Source organism: Anarhichas minor, unplaced genomic scaffold (assembly GCF_050575085.1).
Source record: "Anarhichas minor isolate MPS153535 unplaced genomic scaffold, ASM5057508v1 ptg000018l, whole genome shotgun sequence".
NCBI classification, from domain to species: Eukaryota; Metazoa; Chordata; class Actinopteri; order Perciformes; family Anarhichadidae; genus Anarhichas; species Anarhichas minor.
The window spans coordinates 6,613,902-6,624,711 of NW_027466464.1; positions in this window are offsets into that span (position 1 = coordinate 6,613,902).

Sequence of the window (10,810 nt, forward strand, 5' to 3'; positions counted from 1 at the left end):
GAGTGGACTTAAAGAATGGCTGTGTGGTAACTGCTGGATTTTCTAAGTCTGTGTGAGAGGTGAAAATGAGGGACAATTGATATCTCCAGATATCTCCAACGGCTAGACAATCGAATACTTTAAAAAGTTCAGTACAGTTTTAGCTCTGATGCATATAATTACGTATAGAACCATAAAAACCAGCTTGGACTCGCATAATCCATTGTACCAATCTTAATATAATGAATCATTTACCAATGGTAACAAATCCATTGAAGAAGAGTCAACATCTTCTAAACCATGGCCTCAACCCCTTTCTATGGAATACCCAAACATAATATCCAAGCACAAATGCACACTAGCAACGAGGTAACCCAGAGATTTATTACTCTGTTGGTTATCTTGAGTAACAGGGTCATGGTTTCTGGAAAGGCGCACATTTTTTGGCACTTTGAGCACCAATCACGATAGACGTGTAGCAATGCGTGTCCCTCTCTTGCTCCTCCGAATATGGTCACTTCTGGCTCCAAAAAAACAAGATGGCGACGGTCAAAATTCCAAACTCCAGGCTTCAAAAAGGTCATCCATAAACCAATGGGTGACGTCAGTCTATGGTAGGATATCAGTAATTACAAAAAGAACCAGGGGATTATAGTCTTTTTCCAAACATTTGAACTGATATTCAGTTGGCACTGGTGTGGCAGTGGGGTGTAGTTTTGATATCGGGTGCAGCAGTGGCAGCTGCAGGCACGGCTGTAGTAAATTGTTAATTTGTGCCCATGGCTATTTAGTCTCCCTGCAGAAGTGCTGAGTCATGATTTCCATCTGACCCCGTGTGCTGAGAGTCACCTATGTACTGTAAAGTGGTGGTTGCTGTTTACTTTGTGTGTGCAGTTGTTTTTTAATTAGAAAATTTGATTAGGCCTCGGAGGAAAACCCACACTTTCACATGGGACTTAGTTCTACTTAAATCAACACCCAGTACTCAGTAGTATCCTATAAAGTAGTTTTCAAAGCCATGGCGGGGTTAGAAGATGCAAAGGGAAGCTGTCTGCTGTTTAGTTAAATGTGTATTTAATTAAAAACTGTCAAGAAATATTGCTTTTATGGCGATGAGTACAGCAGTAAGTCGATTATTAAGTGTGGCTGGGATCTTGATTACTTTACTTCCAATCAGTCTTATCAGCCCGTCCAAAAGTTCACTTTGAGCCTCTCTTTCAGTTAAAAGTTCCACTCTGCTTGCAAGTTCTGTTTTTCTTTGTTCCCTCGTCATTGACAAACTTAGCCAGAGGGTTGTTAATAACGGCCGTTAGTTTGTGGCAGCGAATGGAGATTTCACATCTGCTGAAAACAATCTTTCAGCACAAAGAGAGAAACTTTTCAAGATCAGATGAAACCTATACAAACCCTTCAGGGAAATGGGATCTCTGTACGCAGAGGAAAATAGATCACTGTGATGTAGATAAGACTAGAAATGGAATGGAATGGAATATATTGAAGATAATACAACACAGTTTGATTTTTCTTGTGTGAATGTATCAAAGGAAATCCAGTGACCGTGTGTTTTTCTCAAGTGGACATGCAAATATGTGCTTTGAACAATTCTCGACTAGTACTAATTCTTATAGAAAACCCTGTAAATGCATTCTGACACTGAATGAATTGCATGCATTTCTGCGGCAGGAAAGGCATCCACTCTTACCATACAGTGAGGTATTTTCAGCAGCTGTCACTGCTTACTGAGCTTAAGGCTTGTGTGCGTCTGAGTGGACTACCATCCTCAGAATATCCCTCCTATTCTCTCCCTCGTCATGTTTATGCATTGTTTCCTTTCATCCTCTGTGCTGCAGATAAAGCAAGTCGCCTGCGATATCTCAGGCCAGATATCAAACATTTGCAGTGCAGATGAGCTGCCGGATCACATAATGGATGGAAGGAGAAAAGAAAATTTTTACATTTATGATTATAAAGAAAATAAGCTGATGCGAGCCGAGCAACTTTGATCTCTTATTTCCAAATAAGAAAGGAAAGGCCACATTTTGAAATGAAACGAATATGGAGGGAGAAGAGGACAGAAATTGAGTGGGAGAGATGGAAGTGATTCAGCAATCACACGCATGAAATGAAATGGTGTGTTTGGAGGGACTGTAAACACAACAAATCCTTGGAGACGCACTCTTGTCCATACACATCGATACACACTCAAATTCCTACAAACACACAGCAGTTTCTCGAAAGCACCAAAGAGCCTCTCTCATGCATTTATTTCCAGATATTTTGTCAGTGACGACTGAAGCTTGTTGGTGGTCCAGTAAAACTTGGAGAGCTGTGCTGAGTTGTAAAGGGAATTCAGTATTTCGTGATTTTCTTGGCCTTTTTGGTCAATTTGCCTGTTCGGATATAGACGCTGAAATCTTCCCTGTGACACCTTGGGATGTTCCTAATGTCTACGATTTCAAACTGAAGTTTACACTTAAAGTAGGTAAGAAAACACTTGCTCAACAGTCAAAGTTGAGCACAATTTAATCATTTCCGTGTTGAGATGAGGGCCATTTGAAATCTCTAAACACATTTTCAATAATGAAATCGTGTTTTAAGGCCACTAAAATCAATATGTCAGTGTCTGACTGTGGTCTAAGAACAGTCAAGGTTTGGCATAGTTTATACCATTAGTGTCTGTTGCTGGTGTTGGCCTGCTTCATTGGTTCTTACCACACTAGGTCACTAGTTTTAGTCTGTAGCATACTGCTAGCTGTTTAGCTACCGAACAAGCTTGAGTCAGTGTGCTGCTGGTCAGTCGGGTCGACCAGGAGACTAATTTCCATAAATGCTGCACCACCCACCAGGATGGTTCAAGCAAAAGGAGAGAGTGTCTTGGACTTACATTTGTGCTTCGCGTCTGCTGGTTGTGTGCCATGGGTGGTGTCAATGTTGTTTTTACTGCCCCAAGTGGCCAAAAATCTATTAATGCAGCTTTAAGTTTCATGCAGCATCATGCCCAAAAACATGTTGGAGGCCTGCTAATAAAAGAAAAAGCAGTGGTTCATTATGCACCCTGTCAGTGAATCTAAGGACTGTTGAAATTAAGCAATAAGCTTAATGTTGGAACACCTGGATTGAATTACATGTTTAATATGGCCATAATCCTACATAGCTAACTCGTTACAAAATCTTCTTTTTAAAACCCAAATGCATATATTCTCTGCAGATAAATGTCATGCAGTAATGCATGGTGTGTGTACTGTACACTGTACTGTACATTGAGCATTGTCAAGGGTGATCAGTGCTGTATTAATGAAGAAGATTTGAGAATTCTGCAGTCCATCCTTGTGCACAGATGTCAGCCAGGTAACATAAACAGCAGACAGCGTTTTACAAAAGCAGAGAGAATGCAGAAAAAAGAAAAAAAAAAGTTCCTGACAAAGTTTGACATTGATGGAGCTCTGACAGGCTACTGGTGACAGCAGGGGAAACCTGGAGGCACTAAAGGATAAAGAGAATAAACCCACCTCATTCTGACAAAGACAAACACACAAACCCAAATTTGACATACATAGGCGCACAAATCCAAACTGGCGTGTGAGACGGGGTGAGATGCCTCTCAGCACACCGTAGGTGACACTGTTGAACCGTGCATTGGGGTAACAGCACAAAAGGGAGGGTGAGAGTTCCAGAGGCACAGGAGGGAAGAGGAGCATTGAAATCTAAAGTCTTGGAGAAAAAAGGTGGAACAGGAATGTGAGAACGGCATTCAGGCTGGAGGAGGAAAATCCAGGCGAAGTTGTTTATTTGTGGGGAAAAATATGCCACTGGCTGTCAGAGCTGTCGCTGTGTGTGTGAAAGGCTCGTCTTCGTGTGCCAACACCACTAAAAACGTCAGTACCGATACTCTTCAGTGGGGGGCGGGCTATACAAAGCTGAGCAGTGGAAGAGTCCTCCACTGTCTTATTCCTCCTCTTTTCCCCAGCGATACATGTTTCTTACCCAACCGAAAAACAGACTTCATGTACTATACATACTATTTATATACTTCAGTATGGCATATGTCTTCATTAAAGTGGCTAAAATGATGTAAGAGAATGTACATATATTTAGTTCCTTCTGTCTTTCTATTAGTCAGCACTTTTTTCTTTCCACAACGTAATAGTGCAGCTTTAGCTTCAGTCTTTTAGCACCATATCGTGTATCAAGTGCACATAAGACGCCTTTTACACGCTTCAAAAAGAGTCCGCTGGAGACAAACTATAGCCTGTTTTGATCGAGTTGACCTTCAAAATGTACCAGCACAAAGTGTAACCTGTAAGCCTGCAAGGAAATCTAAAAAAAAAGTCAAATACACAAGGAGTCTAGTCCAACTGGAAACTATACCAGTACAGTGTCATTCCTTAAACCACCAGAAGCATTGCTTTTTAAGCCTGTCATCCACTTTGAACAGGACTTTAACTTGTCAGTAAAACTCTGCTCTGTTATCCCTGTTTCCTTCCTTCCCCGATACAGATGGCACAATAACATCTGACCGATATGAAATGCTTAGCTGTGCGTTAGAGGATCTGTGGAGAGCTTCTCCTCCTCTCAGAGTCGGATTCCTGTATCTTCTTCTATTCCTGGCAGTTTTCATGTCTCTGCCTCTCTCCCGTTACACGGCCGTGTAACCTGAAGTCCAAAATGCTACATTTCTATTTCGAGAGGTACAAATGTCATTGCCCTAATGCTCCTCTCGGATGCATGGTGTTATATTTTAAAACAAAGCCCTCTGCTCTGATCCACAAATGTCAGCGAATAACCTTTTGCAACGGAACATTCGTTTTTCTCACTTTTGATATTTTGACAGGTGTCCACTGGCTCCTCGGAGAGCAAATAAACACGAGAACATCTAATGAAGAGCTTGAGAAATGAACCCTCCTTTCAGCTTTTCATCTCTCTTCCTGTTTATATTTGGGCGGACTCCCCCATCAGCCTGCGCTCTACCTCTAAATCTTTCATTGACATGTGGGTCAAAGGAGGCTGCGGCGTTCCCCTTCCACTCACCGGTTAAACTGTTAAAATTTTCATAGGAGCTCTCCTATCCATTTTCTAAAAACTCATTCGACAAGAGCACGATGCAGACCAAAACAGAGGCTGTGTTTTTGAAATGGGAAAGGAGTGCGAGTGGTTCCTGCGGCTCTCCATGATACATGGAGCCGCTCATGATGTGCTGGTAATAACTGTTCATAATTGCACGTCTCCCCACGGTTTCTTCTTCTCCCAGCGTTTTAACAATAAAAGAAAGATTCTGCCTTTTATATTATGTCCGCTTTAAACTCTCCCTGAAGCAGGATTCTATTTCACTTTGAGCTTTTCAGCTAAATGAATATTTCAGCGACACCATCGCTTGACAAATCGAGCTGAAAAAGTTAGACTCAACCATGGCAGTGGGGAGTGATTCCATTTCCAGATCACTCCCAGTAAATGACACGACATTGCTCAAAAAAAATAATTATAGTAAGCAGCCAAAAGCTATTTTTTGAGCTGCCCCCCCCCCCCCCCCCCCCCCCCCCTCCTCCCAAATAAACCAACAACATTTGGGTGGGCAGAGGGGGTCCGTTTGGTGTGTTGACGTGAGCGGCTGTGGCAGTCCACGGAGCACAACCGAGAAGTAGGTCATCGCCATTGACCTGCCTCACACAGTCATCATACTGTGTGTGTGTGTGTGTGTGTGTGTGTGTGCGCGCTTGTTCCAATTCTCCCTTAACTTGCAGGAGGCAGAAAATAGCAAACACACAGAGCGAAATGTTGGAACCAAGCAAAAGAGGGCAAACCATGTGAAGCTGAGTGTAAATGTGATGATGCCACATTGTCAGACCAAAAAAAAACTCTGAATGAAATATATTCACAATCGATCTAAAACCGAAGGTGGCCATGACTTAAAAAAATGTCGCTTGGACATTTCGCCACTCCAGCTAATTGCAATTATGCCGGCATCTTGAGTAACTGCCCACAAGCATCTCTTACTTTCACAGTAGGGACACGCACGGACAGAAGCAGTGCTCAATTATTCACATTTTTGTGGGAAAACTGCATAAATTGACAGATCTTGTGAATTATAAAACACAACCTTCACCTTGGTTTTTTTTTCTTCCTTTTTTAAAAACTTCCCCTTCTCCATATTTAACATCATCTAAACATTTCGACACCTTGTTTAACTCCAATCTGTCGAAGTATTTAAAGACCCCCCCCCCAACCGCTTATGGGATTTGAGATCGAGGGAAAAAAAACATAATCTGCTTTCATAACAGCAGCGGATAGCGCGCAACAAGAGATTACCCCCGACCTCACGGTCATGCTCTCCATGCCAAGGTCGAAGCAAATTTCCTCCGCAAATTAATAATATATTATATTTGATATAGTATATTGCTTGTCCGTATACGCGGTGTGGATCCAGCCATGCAGAAAGACTGCTGATATGCTCCCACTGCAGCAAGTGGAGCAAAGTCAACATATTATTCTGCAGCGTTTCCTTGCAAAGTATTTGTCTTAGGCACCGTATGTATGCGATAAATCTTGCAGCGCTGGAAGGAATTCATTTTATGTTGTCCACAGTAGACTTAGGCGTGCAGGTGTAGGTGAAAAGTCCAATTAGGACAGAGGAAGAGATCGTATACTTTGGTGATGTGAACACGCCCAGAGCTAACACTAAAGAAGTCCAGACTCCACTAGTGATTAAAAAGAAAAGCTTAGAGCTTTTCAGATGTCAAACTCAAAGGAGAATTAGATTTCAGAATCTCTCATCTCTTCACATCCCTCCTTCTCTACTTCCTCTCCTCTCTCCTGTAAAGCACATTATCTGGATTGTTTGCACGTTACCAACACAAACTGTTGCCACACACACACACACACATTACGTCTTTGTCTGGTTCCAGACACCCTGCCATGTTGATCCCTAATCCGCTTCCTACCACACTGGCCGTGACCAATCACGGCCTTTCATGTTCCGAAGCCGTCAGTCACACGTAACAGGATTGGCTGGTCGCATAGTCCGGGATGCAGAGGCTATTAGTGATTATGATTACGGGTGACATTTGTGATCGTGGGTTGTGTGTGTGTGTGCGGCGAGGTCCGTCTGGATTCTTGCTTGTGTGACCCAGATTGGGTACAGTGCCGCATATGAAATGAGATGTGATGTTTGGGGGCCAGAGATTACAGGGGACAACAACAAGCCTGGTGCTGCTGTCCTGGACATATTTGATCAGGGTGAATGATCTTCGCACCCACGTTACGAACACACACACACACACACAGTGATGGGGATATTGGAGTGCTTTTTGTAGCTTGAATAAAGCAGCACGTTGGTGGGATTCAATGCACTGCAACAGTTTAAAGTGCCAGTTATTGTGTCTGATACTGAAAGCCCAACATGATGCACTTCAAGGTTACTTCTTTAGAGCAAGAAGCCACTCTAGTATGAGTCTTCTTTTAATAGTACGTTGGTCGTGTGTGCTGCCCGGGATGATGGAGTATTAACTGATGAGCACACGTGTGCTATATTTCCTTTTTAAGACGCTTCAAATGTACTTAATGCCTCCCTCCATGATCACAATTATTCTACAATGCATTAATGTTGCCTTCAAAATATGTGCTTAGGATCCCCTGGCGGATATGAAAGTGATTAAATAGTGGTTATTCCCCAAAGTGTGAAATTATCATCGCAACTTTGATTGGATGATGAAATGTTTTCAGCATTAAAGCGGCCCCAGAGAGCTGGCAGATGAGGTAGTTTATGCATGTATGAACCGATCACTATGGGAGGAATGGCATTTGTTTATGGTGTGATCAAGGAATTAGCTTAGAGTTCAATTTCCTCCCCTAAAAAAAACCTGTTTCTTTGCACATGTGACTCCTGTTTAACCTGCGCATGCCTAAAACGACCCTGCTCCACCTTGTATGTCACACCATCCAACATGTGGACAGCTGTGGAATATGCTTACAATTACACAGGCTTTTGAGCCGTGCATTTTTTGAGCGTGAACCATGACTTTTCAGAGCAAAGTGCGATGACATGATCTGTGTTTACATTGAAACCGAAGGGAAGGAATGTCAAAAAGAAAAACCAAGATGACATAGAAATCGAGAGGCCCCTCGAGTGGCAGATATTCCAAAGCGATGTGATCTGACTCTTTAACATCTGCCGTCCTGCAGCACATTAACCAAAACCATCCATCCATACCAAGCGGCTGCGGCATATCTTCAAACTCACAATCAGGAGAGGAAAATAACTAAAACCGAGTCGCGTCTGACACCTGTGAAAGGTTGTTTATCAGGCGGCGCTCTCAAAGAATCTGAGATAATCTTTGCTCCTAATGGATTAAACTGGAAACGGTTGTGGATTCATCGAAGATTTAAGAGGAAGTGAGCTTTGCTTTGATTGCAAGAAAGTTCTGAGATTGCAAGATTACTGTGGAATAGTTTGAAATATGATGTATAATCTCGTAGCATTCACGCAATCAAACAAAGATACAAAATTATTACTTGTATTGCAAATCCTACCAGCAATCGGTGTTAGAGCATGCATTTAGTTCTGCTGCTTTACTGCCTTCATCTCCAAAATTTGCATGCAGTGCAAAATGGATGAAATATTTATAGTTCAAACGTTAATACCGCCCTCGGAATGTGTAAAGCAGCCCAGTGTAGGCTCCTGACAAAGTTTTCAGGAGCCACTTGTCCTCTCCACGGGACTGCACAAGCTGCCAAGTCCCACTGAACCGGTCGCGCTCATTGTCACAAGTTTCCATGGCAACGCTGCACTACATTTTATTCGGTTGGTGATTAAAGAATGCACTGGGGTGAATAAAACAAACTGAACTGGAGTGGAAATGGGGGGGGGGAGGATGAGTGAAAAAAAGTGTTCCAGTCTGTCATTTTCTGAAGGATGTTTAGATAGCAATTAGCAGTCTGCCCCTCAAGCGTCTGAAGTCGGAGGCTGCTGACTCTTTGAAGACTAAATCAACTCATTATCTCATGAGTTGTCACGGAAGCTCCACGCTGGTGAGATAACTGGTTGTTTAGGGGCCAACGTAGGTGGCTCATGCTATCAGCAACCAGCAATTAACTTTTCTCCTCGTGTCTTAAAGCAACAACAAGAGTGCACCTTTCTCTCCTGCCAAGTCTAAACAAAGCCACCGATGGGCCCCACTCAGGAAGAGAAATGACAATACAGCCTCGTCTATATTTGTCTACATGGTTCCCACAGTCAATCTTCAGGTCTGGAAAAAACCCGTCTGAGAGCTGAGATGCTTTTCTTAAGCCCACCCTGGCTGACAATGCCACTGAAACGTGTCAGGGGGGGGGGAGGAGAAACAGGAAAGGCAACAATGCTATATCGGTCGGCATCGTGACAACTACAAACCAAACAGACAAAACCTTTTGTGCTTATAGTTTCTATTTGGCAAAGCAAATGTGGCAAACTTCTATGAACTGAAAGTTAAAGTTCTTACAGATAAATTAAAGCACTATACCCTACGTATATGATCTCCACAGTTACTGTAGGTCAAATAGGACTAAAAGGGTGCACTATTCAGACTAACATCAAAGGAAGCTGCCTCAAACGTCGCACATGCTTCTATTTAATGCTTTTGTTTCGCTTCGGTCAAAGTCGCACGCAGCATTCCTTTAACCATCAACATAAACTGCACTGACAGTACAGTACATTGTCTCGCAGGTCAAAGCCTGAACCTGGATTTCCTTTGATCCCTGTGACCCGCAGCAGGTAAGAAGGATCAGTAGTAGCCCTGAGCCCGTGGCAGCCAGCTGTCTCACACGCGCTTCGGCGCCCACGAGACGTGCACACACACACACACACAGATACTGTACGTACTGTACTAAACACGCCTCAGCACACAGGAGATGCTGCGGGGTCGAGCACCTCCAGGAGGCTCATTAAAGCACACGATGACGGAGTTATACATGAAGAATAATTATAAAGGTGTGTTACATTCACATACACACAGGAACATTTAGGGGGAAAAAGTGCCATCTAGCTAAATATGTTAGCCATTAAATTAACTCTGTCAGACTTGCTCCCTTAAAGTGCTAAAAAGACCATTCGGGACCTTTTTAAAGCCACTCGTATACACACGGCACTCTAGAACACATATTTTAAGCATCCCTCAAGGCGCTGTCTCCTGTCCTTATGTATCATGTGCTTCAAGCAACCACCACAACACAGTGGCTCTTTGGATTTGGGTCACACAAACCCACACACACACATGCACATAATTAAATGTGTTATTTGGGTCAATGTTCAGAAGTGTCACAGTCAATACTTGTGAAACCTTCAGATTCAACATCCAATTCCGCATTTAAAGTTGATGTCGGCACATTTTAGGTTGGCAAAAAAAAGACAAAATTAAAGTTTTTGTAAAGCTTAAGTTTTTTAGAACTCCACGACCACATGGGACAAATAAACTTCTTGGTCTAAAGGTAAATTCAGCAAGTGTTTCGACAGAAGTTTCTCCTAGACAGTGATACAGATGGCTCCACAGAAGTCATTGGCTGAGTCCCGAAGCCACTGCTCTGTCATTATCATTCCAGTAATGCTGGCACTCAACGCTTCAACTCCTCATTTCAACTGAAAACACAATCTGAGCCGAGACGGAGGGTGAAAGCATGCGGGAATCCCCCAGGGACTCACACTTAAGTAAACTAAGAGGAACACAAACTCCCACAGGGACAGGCCCCCCTTTTTAAAGAGTGTGCATAAGACAACAAAACAAGCCCCTCACTCCTCCTCCTTCCACCTCCTCTTACCTTCCACATGATTAAAATCCCATTATCCACACACAAAGTGAAAAAAAGA